The sequence below is a fragment of the Carlito syrichta genome, unplaced genomic scaffold (genome assembly GCF_000164805.1).
Source record: "Carlito syrichta isolate Samal-C Ts95f unplaced genomic scaffold, Tarsius_syrichta-2.0.1 Scaffold305413, whole genome shotgun sequence".
NCBI classification, from domain to species: Eukaryota; Metazoa; Chordata; class Mammalia; order Primates; family Tarsiidae; genus Carlito; species Carlito syrichta.
Genome location: NW_007249509.1, coordinates 194,722 through 209,449, shown reverse-complemented (window position 1 = coordinate 209,449; position 14,728 = coordinate 194,722). Strand labels below are relative to the sequence as shown.

Genomic DNA, 14,728 nt, shown 5'->3' with positions numbered 1-14,728 from the left:
AGCTTACATCTTTAAGAGAAAAACTACATATGTTTTGTTTGGATTCAGCTTTTGTCCATGACCAAGAACACATAGCCCTAATAGTGGCCCTCAGTGACCCGTGCATCAGGGATCATGGCTCATGATCCTAGCCATTCACTCACCTATGACTGTGTACCACGGGTCCAACCTGGGCAGAAGATTCCATTGAAAAACACAATGAAAGGATGAGCCCTAAGGAAAGAGCTCCTAAAGTGCCCTGCCACTGGAGATGAGGACAAAGACCATATGATAAGATTGGGGTATGTCATGGAGGAGTGTATACGCAGGACTGGGCTTTGCAAGCTGCTCTTGAGGGTATGAAAGTCTCCAGTCCAAAAGAAGATAGCCCTTCTGGGGCCACCAGCATCTTAACATCCTTTTCTACAACTGTCACATAGGTTGGGCCTCAGCATAATCCTATCGAGCATGACTTTTAAGTCATCACCTCTCTTCAGGACAATATAAAGTTCTCATCATTGACCCAACCCAGAGATATGCCATTCCCACATCCACTTAAAGGATGCCCCTATGCTCACCACAGCTCAACAGAGGAGACCAGGGTTCTGGAAAGTATTTGACTTCGGTGGATTAGGGACCAGGCACTGACTGGATCCCTTTGTCCCAGGGACAGCAGCTTTTTCCCAAGACCATCTCTGAGGCCAGGATCTGGGTGAAAAGGAGGAACAGAATGTGTGTCAACAAGAAATCTGACACTTCCACAGAGATGCTACCTCACACAAGAGTTTTGTCCACAAAATGACAGGATAAGATAGCTCGTCATGTGGGGCTTGTTCTTCAGCTGAAGACTGATGGTCCCCCAGGGCTAAAAGCCACAACAGAGACAGGGTACTGGGTGGTACAGTTTGGATGTATGTCCTTTCAAATCTCATGTTGAAAAGTGATCCTCAGTGTTAAAAATTGAATTTCGTGGCCAATGTTGGAAATGGAGGAATAATGCCTGCTGGTGGTAATGAGTGAATTCTCACATCTTGAGAATCCTTCTGCTGGTTTTAATGAAGGAGTTCTCACATCTTGAATTCTCAAGAGAAATGGTGGTTTCAAAAGAGCATGGCACATAATTTTCAGACATTTGTGCCCCTTCTTACCATGGGTCCAGCAGATACTCTTTGTTTTGTGCCACCATTTGATGCTCCCTGAGTTCTCAGAAGATACCCAGCAGAGGCCATGACCATTCACAACTTGAACCATAGAAACCTTTATTATGTTTGAATGAGGCTGATTCTCTTGTTTCTGTGGAGCAGACAAAAACCCATATCTGTCTGCATCGAGAAAAGGCACTATGGACTCATCTAACAGGAGGCCGAGAGCATTTCAAAGTTCTTTTTTATCCAGTCTTACCAAGGTCTTGAGAGTCAACCTACACGTATAGGTCAGGATTCAGCTTGCCTCCATGACCAAGAACTAATATTTCTTAAGATGACCATCAGTGACTTGTGAATCATGGGTCATGACAACCAATCCCAGCCATGAACTCACCTAGGACGGTGCATGCCATGGAGACAAACTAGGAAAAATTCCACTGAAAAACAGAAAGAGAGACTGGGTGCCAAGGGGCTGCTAAAGTTTCCTGCATTTTGGTAAGAGGGCCAATACATAAGGATAAAATTGGGCAATTTCGTGGAGGAGCGTATTCATGGGGTTGTGCACACAAGATGGCCTCTGAGGCTTGGAGTTCTCCAGCCCAAATCACATTAGCCCTGCTGGGGCCATCATCTTACCCACGTTGGATTCCACAATCTCCCAATAACCTGGGACACAGCATAATTCTATTGAGCATGCTTTTTAAGTCATCATCTCTCTTCTAGACAATATAAAGTTCTCATCATTGACCCAATGCAGGGATTTTCAATCCCCATATCAATATCAAGGATGCCCATATGCTCACCACAGGTCAAGAAGGACCAGAGTCCTGGAGAATATTTGATTTTCAGAAGATTCCAGACCAGGAACCTCACTGGAATGAAATCCTTTGTTCCTGGGACAGCAAATTATACCCAAGACCTTCTCTGGGACAGGATCTGGGGAAAAAGGAAGAAAAAAGGGTGTGTCAGCAAGAAAACTGGCACTTCCACAGACATGCTGCCTCACGCATGCCTTTCCTCCACAAAATGATGGGAGCAGGTATGCTCACGTGGGACCTATCCTTCAGGCTGAAACAGATGATCCCTGAGAACAAGAAGCCACAGTTCTTAGCACAGACAGGGTACTAGGTGATACAGATTGGATGGGTGTCCTCTCATATCTCAATTTAAAGTAGTCCCCAGTGTAAAAATTGGGTTTCTTGGCCAATGTTCAGAATGGGGGAATCTCACATGGTGCTTGTAATAAGTGAGTTCTCATTTCTTGAATTCTCAGGAGAGCTGCTGATTTCAAAGAGCATGGCATACTTTTTTCTGGCTTTTGTGCCCCTCTCAATGTGGGTCTGGTAGACTTTCTTTTCTTTGTGTCACTATTCCATGGTCCTTTAGATCTCAGAAGATGCCTATCTGAGACCATGGCCATACACAACTTGAGTCAAAGAAAACTTTAGTATGTTTCAACGAACCAGGAACTCCTGTTTCTGTAGAGATCAACAAAACTCACTTCTTCCTGCATTTGGACAAGACAATTGGGGCTCTTTTAACACTAGGCAGAGAGCATTCACCCTGCCTCACAAAGCTATTGAGAGAAAAGGTACACATATTTGGTCAGGGTTCAGTTTGACTCCATGACTAAGAACCCCCATCCCGTGGGGTGACCCTTAGTGACTTGTGAATCCTGGGCCATGACTCCCAATACCAGCCATGCACTAACCTATGATGGTGCATGCCATGGAGCCAACTTTAGCAAACGTTTCCACTGAAAACCACAAAGAGAGATTGAAAATTAAGGAAGGGGTTGCTACAGTGTCCTGCTTCTTGGGAAGGAGTCAAGACATAACGATCAAATTGGACAATTTCATGGAGTAGTGCATCCACAGGGTTGAACATCCTAAGATGGCCTCCAGGGTTTAGAGTTCTCCAGCCCAAAGACAATAGCTCTGCCAGGGCCGCCATCATCCCAATGTCGGTTTTCACAATTGTCATCTAGGCTGGACCTCAGCGTAATCCTATTGAGCATGATGTTTAAGCCATCATCTCTCTTCAGACAATATAAAGTTCTCATCACTGACCCAACCCAGGGATCTGTCTTTCCTACATCCATTTCAAGGATGCTCATATGCTCACCACAAATCAACACAGGGGACCAGAGTTCTGAAGAGAATTTGACTTTAAGCAGACTTGAGGCCAGGCACTTGAATGGAACCTTTGGGCCCAGGACAGCAGATTATTCCCAAGAACTTCTCTGAAGACAGGATCTGCATGAAAAGGAGGAAGACAGGGTATGCCAACAAGTGATTTGGCACTTTCATAGGGATGCTTCCTCACACAAGCGTTTCCTCCATGCAATCATGACAGGTGGGACTTGTCCTGTAGGCTGAAGACTGATGGTCTCTCAGGGCCAGGAGCCAAGTACAGACAGGGTACTGGGTATTACAGCCAGCTTGGATGTTGGATGAGATCCCCTCGATTCTCAGGCTGGAAAGTGGTCTCCAATGTCAAAAATTGGGTTTTGTGGCCAATGTTGGAAATCATGCCTACTGGATTTAATGAGTGATATCTCACATCTTGAGTTCTCCAGAGAGATAGTGGACTTGAAGCCAGGTTTTAAAATAGCATGGCTCATCTTTTTGTGATTTTTGTGCCCCCTCTCACCATGGGTCTGGAGGACTCTCTTTGCTTTGTGCAACCATTCCAAGCTCCCTGAGTCTTCAGAAGATGCCCAGCAGAGGCCGTGGCCATTCACAACTTGAGTCATATAAACCATTATGTTTCAATGAGCCTGATTCTCATGATTCTGTAGAGCAAGAATAACTACTCCTCTCTGCATTTGGACAAAGCACTTGGTACTCATCTAACAGCAGGCCATGAGCATCTCAGAGCTCTTTCTTATCCAGGCTCATCCAGGTATTGAGAGAAAAACTACACATATAGGCTGAGATTCAGCTTGCCTCCATGAACAAGAACTCCTATTAGTTAGATGATTCTCAGTGTCTTTTGAATCATGGGTCATGACAACCAATTCCAGCCATGCAGTCACCTTTGGTGATGTGTGCCATGGAATCAACCTGGAAACAACATTCCATTGAAAGACTGAAAGAGAGATTGGGTGCCAAGGGGCTGCTAAAGTTCCCTGCATCTTGGCAAGAGGGCCAAGACATAAGGATAAAATTGGGCAATTTCATGAAGGAATGCATCCATGGGGTTGTGCACCCCAAGATGGCCTCTGGGGCTTGGAGTTCTTCAACCCAAATCTCGTTAGCCCTGCCAGGGCCATCATCTTACTCACATTGGATTCCACAATCTCCAAATAACCTGGGCCACAGTATAATCCTATTGAGCATGATTTTCAAGTCATCATCTCTCCTCTAGACAATATAAAGTTCTCATCATTGACCCAATGCAGGGATTTGCAATTCCCATATCAATTTCAAGGATGCCCATATGCTCACCACAGGTCAAGAAGGACTGGAGCTCTGGAGAGTATTTGATTTTCAGAGGATTCCAGACTAGGAACCTTGCTGAAACGAAACCCTTTGTTCCTGGGACAGCAGCTTATACCCAGGACCTTCTCTGGGCCAGGATCTGGGAAAAAAGGAGGGAAAAAGGGTGTGTCAACAAGAAAACTGGCACTTCCACAGGCATGTTGCCGCACACATGCCTTTCCTCCAAAAAACGACGGCATGAGTTACCTGTTCACATAAGACCTGTTATTCAGTTTGAAGATGGATAGTCCCCCAGGGCCAGGAGCCACACAACATAGCACAGACGTGACACTGGGTGATATACTTTGGATGTGTGACCTCTCATATCTCATTTTTGAAGTCGGTCCCCAGTGTAAAAATTGGGTTCTTGGTCAATGTTGGGAAAGAAGGAATCCTGCATCCTTCTTGTAATGAGTGAGTTCTCACTTCATGAGTTTTCAAGAGAGATGCTGATTTCCAAAGAGAATGGCACATGTTTTTCTGACTTTTGTGTCCCCTCTCAATATGGCTTCTACACACACCTTTCTTTGTGCCAACATTTCATACTCCCTGAGACCTCAGAAGATGGCCAGCTGAAGCCATAGCCATGCACAGCTTGAGCAAAGAAAACTTTAGTATGTTTCAATGAGCCAGGCTCTCTTGTTTCTGTAGAGCTTGACAAAACCCATTTCTCCCTGCATTTGGACAGGACAATTTGGGCTCATCTAACAGCAGGCTTAGAGTATCCTAAAGCTCTTTTTTATCCACCCTCATCTAAGTCTTGAGAGAAAAGATACCCATATTTTGTCTGTGTTCAGTTTGGCCTCTTGACTAAGAACTTCTATCACACAGGATGACCCTCAGCAACTTGTGAATCACGGGTCATGACTCCCAATCCTAGCCATGAGGTCATCTATGATGGTGTATGACAAGGAGCAAACCTGGGAAGAACATTCCACTGAAAGGCACAATGAGAGATTGGGAGGCAAGGAACGAGCTGCTAAAGTGCCCTGCTTCTTGGGAAGGAGTCAAGACATAACAATCGAATTGAGCAATTTTGTGGAAGAATGTATCCACAGGGTTGTGCATCCGAAAATGGCCTCCAGGTCTTGGAGGTCTCCAGTCCAAAGACAATAGCCCTGCCAGGGCCATCATCATCTCCATGTCAAGTTCCACAATTGTCACCTAGACTGGGCCTCAGTATAATCCTATTGAGCATGATTTTTAAGTCATCACCTCTCTTCAGACAATATAAAGTTCTCATCGTTTACCCAATCCAGGAATCCACCTTCCCAGAATCCATTTCAAGGACACCCACATGCTCACTAAAGGTCAACACAGGGGAACAGAGTTCTGGAGACCATTTGATTTCAGCAGACTTTAAACCAGGCATCTGACTGACACTCTTTGTCCCAAGGGCAGTAACTTATTTCCAAGACTTTATTTGAGGCTAGGATCTGTGTAAAAAGGAAGAAGACAGGGTGTGTCAACAAGCAATCTGTCACTTTCTTAGAGACGCTGCCTCACATGTGTTTCTTCTACAAAATGATGGAATGAGAGACCTGATCACATGGGATATGTCCTGCAGATTGAAGAATGATAGCTCCCTGGGTCAGGAGCCAAATATAGACAAGGTACTGGGTGATAAAGATTAGATGTGTGTCCCTTGGATCTCAGGTTGTAAACTGGTCTCCAGTGTCAAAAATTGGATTTCGTGGCCATGTATTAATAGTGAATCCTATCTACTGGTTTCAATGAGTGAGATCTCACATCTTGAGTTCTTCAGAGAAGTGGCAGTTTCAAAAGAGCATGACACATCTTTTTATGACGTTTGTGCCCTATCTTACCATGGGACTGGCAGACTTTCTTTGCTTTGTGACATAATTCCAATCTCCCTCAGTCCTCAGAAGATGCCTAGCAAAGAACTTGACCATTGAAAACCTGAACTATAGAAACTTTTACTATGTTTCAATGATCCTGAATTCTCCTGTTTCTGTAGAGCTGGAAAAAACCCACTACTCCCTACATTTGGACAAGGCTCCTGGGTCTCATCTAACAGCAGCTCACAAGCATCTTAAAGCTCTTTTTTGTCCAGGCTTACTTAGGTCTTGAGAGAAAAACTGCAAATATTGGTCAGGATTCAGCGTGCCTCTTTGATCAAGAACTCTTGTTTGTTAGATGACATTCAGAAACTTGTAAATCATCGATCATGACAACAAATCCCAGTCATGCACTCACCTATGATGATACATGCCATGGAGCACACCTGGGCAGAACATTCCACTGAAAGTCACAAAGAGAGATTGGCAGCTAAGGAAAAGGCTGTCAAACTGCCCTTCTTCTTGGGAATGGGTCAAGACATAACGATCAAATTGGGCAATTTCGTGGAGGAGTGCATCCACAGGTTTGGCATCCAGGGCTTAAAATTCTCCAGCTCAAAGACAATAGCTCTGCCAAGGCCATCATTATCCTCTCGTCCATTTCCACAAGAGTCACATAGGTTGGGCCTTATCGTAGTCCTATTGAGCAGCCCTTTGCTTAGCATCCAATCTCTCTGTGTCTTTCAGTGAAATGTTGTGCCCAGGTTGGTTCCATGGCACACATCACCATAGGTGAGTGCATGGCTAGGATTGGCTGTCATGACCCATGATTCAAAAGTCATTGAGAGTCATTTAACAAACAAGTGTTCTTGGTCATGGAGGCAAGCTGAATCTGACAAGTAAGTGTATTTTTTCTCCCAATACCTGGGTGAGGCTGGACACAAAACAGCTTTGAGATGCTCTTGGTCTCCTATTAGACAAGCCCCAAATGCCTTGTCCAAATGCAGGGAATAGTGGGTTTTCACCTGCTCTACAAAAGCAAGAGAATCAGGCTCATTGAAATATAATAATGGTTTCTATGTCTCAAGTTCTAAATGGCCATGGCCTCTGCTGGGCATCTTCTGAGGACTAGGGGAATTTGGAATGGTGGCACAAAACAGTCTGCTAGACCCGTTGTGAGAGGGGGCACAAAAGTCAGAAAAAGACATGCCATGCTCTTTTGAAACCACCATCTCTCTTGAGAACTCAAGATGTGAGAACACACTCATTAAAACTAGCAGGCAGGATTCCCCCATTATCAACATTGGCCACAAAACCCAATTTTTGACACTGGAGACCAATTTCCAATCTGAGATCTGAGGGGTCACACATTCAAGCTGTATCATTCAGCACCCTGTCTGTACTTGACTCCTGGCCCTGGGGTATCATCAGTCTTCAGCCTTTAGGGCAGGTCCCACATGACCATATATCTCATTCCAACCTATTGTGGAGGAAACTCTTCTGTGAGGCAGCATCCCTATGGAAGTCTCTTGGTAAGAGGGCAAAAACATAAGTTTAAAATTAAAAAATTATGTGGAGGAGTGCATCCATGGGGTTGTGATCTCCAAGAAGGTCCCTATGGCTTGGAGTTCTCCAGCCCCAAACACAATAGTCCTGCTGGGGCCATCATCATCCTCACATTAGTTTCCACAATTGTCAAAACACCTGGGCCTCAGCATAATCAAGAGCATGATTTTTAAGTCATCACCTCTCTTCTAGGCAATATAAAGTTCTCATCATTTACCCAATGTAGTGATCTGCCATCCCCACATCCATTTCAAGAATGCCCTTATGCTCACTACAGGTCAACAAGGACCAGAGTTATTGAGAGTATTTATTTTCAGAGGATTACAGACCAGGAACCTCGCTGAAACCCTTTGCCCTTGGACAGCAGCTTATTCCCAAGACTTTTTCTGAGTCCAGGATCTGGTAGAAAAGGAGAAAAAAGTGTGTGTCACCAAGAAAACTGGAAATTCCTCATGCATGCTGTCTCACACATGCTCTTCCTCCACAAAATGATGGGATGAGTTACCTGTTCACATGGGACCTGTTGTTCAACTGAAAAGGCATGGTCCTCCAGGGCCAGGAGACACAGAACATAGCACAGATATCGTACTGGGTGATATAGTATGGATATGTGTCCTCTCCTATTTCATTTTGGAACTTGGTCCCCAGTGCAAAAATTGGGCTCTTGACCAATGTTGGGAATGGAGAAATTCTGTATACTGCTTGTAATGAGTGAGTTCTCACTTCCTGAGTTCTCAAGAGAGGTGCTGATTTCCAAAGAGAAAGGCATATGTTTTTCTGAGCTTTGTCTCTCTCAATATGGCTCTGGCAGACTCTCCTTTCTTTGTGTCACCATTCCACACTCCCAGAGACCTCAGATATGGCCAGCTGAAGCCATGGCCATGCACAGCTTGTGCCAAACAAACCTTTAGTATGTTTCAATGAGCCAGGCTCTCTTGTTTCTGTAGAGCTTGACTAAACCCACTTCTCCCTGCATTTGGACAAGACACTTTGGGCTCATTTAACAACAGGCTGAGAGGATCCCAAAGTTCTTTTTTATCCAGCCCCACCCAGGTCTTGGGAGAAAAGGTGCTCATATTTTGTCTGGGCTCACTTTGCTCCTTGAGTAAGAACTTCTATCCCTTAGGATGACCCTCCATGACTTGTAAATCACAGGTCATAACTCCTAATCCCAGTCATGCACTCACCTATGATGCGTGCCATGGAGCCAACCTGGGTAGAACATTACACTGAAAAACACAAAGAGAGATTGGGAGGTAAGGAAGGGGCTGTTAAAGTGCCCAGCTTCCTGGGAAGTATCAAGACATAATAAATTGGGCAATTTTGTGGAGCAGTGCATCCACAGGGTTGGGCAACCCAAATGGCCTTCAGGGCTTAGTGTTCTCCAGCCTAAAGACAATAGCTCTGTCAATTGTGACAATCCCCACATCAGTTTCCATAATTGTCAAATAGCCTGGGCCTCAGAGTAATCCTATTGAGCATGATTTTTAAGTCCTCACCTCTCTTCAGACAATATAAAGTTCTCATCATTGACCCAAGCCCGGGATCTACCTTCCTTGCATTTATTTCAAGGACGCCCATATGCTCACCATAAGTCAACACAGGGGACCAGAGTTATAGAGAGTATTTGACTTTCAGTGGACTTGAGGCCAGGCACCTGAAATCCTTTATCCCCGGGGGCAACAGCATATTCCCAAGATCTTCTCTGAGGCCAGGATGCTTGAAAAGGAAATAGGGCATGTCAACAAACAATCTGGCACTTCCATAGGGATGCTGACTAACACAAGCATTTCTTACACAAAGCAATGGGATGAATAATTTGTCACAGGGGACTTGCCCCGTAGGCTGAAGACTGATGTTCCCCTAGGTTCAGGAACCTAGTACAGGCAGGGTACTGGGTGATACAGCTTGCATGTTTGTGCCCTCAGATCTCAGGTTGGAAAGTCATCTCCAGTGTCAAAAATTGGATTTCATGGCCAATGTTAGCAATGGGGGAATCCTGCCTGCTGGTTTTAATGAGTGTGTTCTCACATTTTGAGTTCTTAAGAGAGATGGTGGTTTCAAAAGAGCATAGCATGTCTTTTTCTGACTTTTGTACCCCCTCTCACCATAGGTTCGCTGGACCCTCTTTTCTTTGTGCCATCATTTCAAGCCCCCTGAGTCCTCAGAACATGCTCAGCGGAGGCCATGACCATTCACAACTTGAGCTACAGAAACCATTATTATGTTTCAATGAGCCGGATTCTCATGTTTTTGTAGAGCAGGTGAAAACCACTACTCCCTACATTTGAACAAAGCACTTGGAACTTGTCTCACAGCAGGCCAAGGACATCTCAAAACTGTCTTATATAGAGCCACACCCAGGTATTGAGAGAAAAACTACACATATTGGTTGGGCTTCAGCTTGTCTCAACGACAAGGACTCCTATTTGTTAAATGACTCCAGTTACTTTTGAATCATGGGACATGGCAACCAATCTCAACCATCAACTCACCTATGATGATGCATGCCATGGAGCCAACCTGGGCAGGACATTCCACTGAAAGACACAAAGAGAGATGGGTGCTAAGCAAGGGGCTGCTAAGTTCCCTACAACAGGAAAAAGCGTCAAGACTGAAATATAAAATTGGGCAGTATCGTGGAGGGGCACATCCACAGGGTTGTGCAACCCAAGAAGGCCTATGGGGTTTGGAGTTCTCCAGCCCAAAACACCATAGCCCTGTCAGGGCCATCATCATCCCTTCGTCAGTTTCCACAATTGTCAAATAACCTGGACCTCAGTGAAATCCTATTAAGCATGATTTTTAAGTCGTCACCTCTCTTCTAGACAATATAAAGTTCTTATTACTGTTACAATGAGCGGTCCTCCATCCCCATATCCATTTCAAGGACACAAATATGCTCACCATAGGTCAGCAAAGTCCAGAGTTCTAAAGAGTATTTGATTTTCAGAGCATTCCAGACCAGGCACACAAGGTTTTTCCTGGGGACAGCAGCTTATTCCCAAAACTGTCTCTGAGGATAGGATCTGGGAGGAAAGGAGAAAAAGGTACGTCAACAAGAAAACTGGCACTTCCACAAGGATGCTGCCTCACATAAACCTTTACAAAATGATGGTATGAGTGAGTTACCTGTTCACATGTGACCTGTCCTTCAGGCTGGAGATGAATGGTCCCCCAGGGAAAGGGGCCAGACAACATAGCACAGACATGGCGATATACTTTGGATGTGTGTCCTCTCATATCCCAGTTTGAAAGTTCATCCCCAGTGTAAAAATTGGGTTTCTTGGCCAATCCTGGGAATGGGAAATCCTGCATACTGCTTGTGATGAGTGAGTTTTCAAGAGAGATACTGGCTTCAAAAGAGCATGGCACATCTTTTTCTGACTTTTGTGTCACCTCTCAACATGGCTCCAACAGACTCTCTTTTCTTTGTGTCACTATTACTCACTCCCTGAGACTTCAGAAGTTGCCCAGCTGAAGCTATGGCCATGCACAGCTTGAGTCAAAGAAACATTTAGTATGTTTCAATGAGCCAGGCTCTCCTGTTTCTGTAGAGCTCGACAAAACCCACTTCTTCCTGTGTTTGGAGAAACACTTGGGGTTCATCTAACAGCAGTCTGAGAGCATACCAAAGCACTTTTTTTTATCCTGCATCGTCCAGTTCTTGAGAGAAAAATTACTCATATTTTGTCTGGGCTCAGCTTGGCTCCATGAGTAAGAACTCCTTTCCCTCAGGGTGACCCTAAGCGACTTGTGAATTATGGGACATGACTCCTAATCCCAGCCATGCACTCACCTATGATGGTGCATGCCATGGAGCCAACCTGGGCAGAACATTCCACTGAAAGACACAAAGAGAGATTGGGAGGTAAGGGGCTGCTACAGTGCCCTGTTTCCTGGGAAGAATCAAGATGTAATAATCAAATTGGGCAGTTTTGTGGAGGAGTGCATCCACAGGGTTGGGCACCTCAAATGGCCTTCAGAGCTTAGAGTTCTACAGACCAAAGACAATAGCTCTGCCAGAGACATCATCATCCACATGTTGGTTTTCACAATTGTCACCTAGGGTGGATCTCAGCATAATCCTATCAAGCATGATTTTTAAGTCATCACCTGTCTTCAGATAACATAAAATTCTCAATCATTGACTCTAGCCAGGGATCCACCTTCTCCTTTTCCATCTCAAGGACACCCATATGCTCACCACAGGTCAACACAGGGAGCTAGAGTTTTGGAGAGTATTTGACTTTCAACGGATTTTAGGCCTGGCACCTGCCTGAAACCCTTTGTCTCAGAGGCAGCAGCTTATATCCAAGATCTTATCTGAGGCCAGGATCTGCTTGAAAATGAAGAAGACAGGCAAAAAAAAAAAAAAATCACCCTGGAGCTTCCATAAGGTTATTGCCTCACATAAGCATTTTTTAAAAAATCGATGGGATGCGATACCTGGTCACATGGGACATGTCCTGTAGACTGAAGACTAATGACCCCATAGGTTCAGAAACCAAGTACAGACAGGGTACTGGGTGATACAGCTTGGATGTGTGTCTCCTCAGATCTCAGGTTGGAAAATGGCCTCCAGTGTCAAAAATTGGATTTCATGGCCAGTGTTGTTAAAGGGGAATCCTACATGCTGGTTTTAAAGAGTGTGTTCTCACATCTTGAGTTCTGAAGAGAGATGGTGATTTCAAAAGAGCCTGACATATCTTTTTCTGACCTTTGTCCTTTCTCACCATGGAAACAGCATACTCTCTTTGCATTGTGCCACCATTCTAGCTCCCTGAGTCCTCAGATTATGCCCAGCAGAGGACTTGGTTATTCAAAACTTGAGTCATAGGAACCTTTAAAATGTTTCAATGAACCCAATTCTCTTGTTTCTGTAGAGCAGGACAATACCCACTCCTCCCTGCATTTGGACAAAGCACTTGGGGCTCATTTAACATCAGGCCATGATAATATCAAAGCTCTTTTTATCCAGGATCGCCCAGGTCTTGAGAGTAAAACTGCACATATTGGTTGGGTTTCAGCTTACCTCCATGGCCAAGAACTCTTGTTGGTTAGATGACCCTCAGAGACTTGTAAATCATGGGTCATGACAACCAATTTGAGCTACACACTCACCTATGATGGTGCATGCCTTGGAATTCCACTGAAAGACACAAAGAGAGATTGGCAGCTAAGGAAAAGGCTGCTAAAGTGCCCTTCTTGGGAAGGGGTCATGACATAGCAATCAAATTGGGCAATTTCGTGGAGAAGTGTATCCGCAGGTTTGGGCACCCCAAGATGGCCTCTGGGGCTTAGAGTTCTCTAGTCCAAAGACAATAGCCCTGCCAGGGTCATCATCATCCTTACTTCTATTTCCACAATTGTTACCTAGGGCCTCAGCATAATACTATTGAGCATGATTTTTAAGCCATCACTTCTCTTTAGACAATATAAAGTTCTCATCATTGACTCAAGCCAGGGATCCACCTTCCCTGAATCCATTTCAAGGATGTCCATATGCTCACCACAAATCAATACAGGGGAATAGACTTCTGGAGAGTATTTGACTTCCAACAAACTTGAAGCCATGCACCTGACTGAAACCCTTTATTCTGGGGGCAGCAGGTTATTTCCAAGACCCTCTCTGAGGCCAGGATCTGTTAAAAAAGGAAGAAGACAGGGTGTGTCAACAAGCAATCTGACACTTCCACAGGGATGTTGCCATACACAAGCATTTCTTTCACAAAATGATGTGGTACAATACATGGTCACATGAGTCCTGTCCTGTAGACTGAAGACTGATGGTCCCCAGGGTCAGGAGCCAAGTATAGACAGGCTACTGAGTGATATAGCTTGAATATGTATCCCCCCTCAGAGCTCAGGTTGGAAAGTGACCTCCAGTGTGAAAAACTGGGTTGTTAATGGGGCATCCTGACTGCTGGTTATAAAGAGCAAGAGCTCACATTTTGAGTTTTCTAGAGACAGTGTGGTTTCAAAAGAGCATGGCATATCTTTTTTTGACTTTTGTTCCCCTTCTCACCATGGAACCGGAGGACTCTTTTTGCATTGTGCCACCGTTCCAGCTCCCTGAGTCCTCAGAAGACACCCAGCAGAGGACTTGGCCATTCAAGACTTGAGTCATATAAATCTTTATTATGTTTCAATGTTCCTGATTCTCTTGTTTCTATAGAGCAGGACAAAACCCGTTCCTCCCTGCATTTGGACAAGGCACTTGGTACTCAACTAACGTCAGGCTGTGAGTATCTCAAAGTTCTTTTTATACAGTCTCACCCAGGTTTTGAGAGAAAAATTGCGCATATTAGTCAGTATTCAGCTTGCCTCCATGAACAAAAATTCCTGTTTGTTAGATGACCTTCAGGGCCTTGTTAATCATGGGTCATAGTAACCAATTTCAACCATGCTCTCACCTATGGTGGTGCTGAGAGGACAGTAATAGAGTATACCATACACTTAGGTTAAGAGCATGCTATTAAGAGACCCAAGAAACCCATCCGTGTTGTTTCTGCTTTCCTACCCATTTTCAGAAAGGCCTTAAAAGAAAACCTATGTGGACCCATGGATCTTATCGTTAGGTTCCTCTGAGAGGGGCGAATGAGACACCCAAGAAACTTAAAAAGCCATACTTGCTGTAAAAGTAGTGTTTAGTTCACTATATTTTATATATCCCTACCTCATGTTTACTATATATTTTGTGTATTCCTACCTCATGTTCATTGTACTTTATGAAATCTTAGTACTTTAAATCCTA

General features: G+C 44.5%; 1 long non-coding RNA gene across 1 annotated transcript; it reads right to left on the bottom strand.

Annotated features, from left to right (window-relative positions):
• Nucleotides 1-562: 562 nt before the first annotated feature.
• Nucleotides 563-13,567, bottom strand: LOC103264021. The gene is made up of 10 exons (XR_504543.1): nt 13,485-13,567; nt 13,096-13,123; nt 11,771-11,815; nt 10,879-11,000; nt 10,467-10,511; nt 9,159-9,200; nt 4,574-4,706; nt 3,249-3,379; nt 1,928-2,060; nt 563-687 (listed from the first exon to the last, which is right to left on the bottom strand). It is a non-coding gene; the product is annotated as an uncharacterized LOC103264021 (long non-coding RNA).
• Between the last annotated feature and the right edge of the window lie 1,161 nt (nt 13,568-14,728).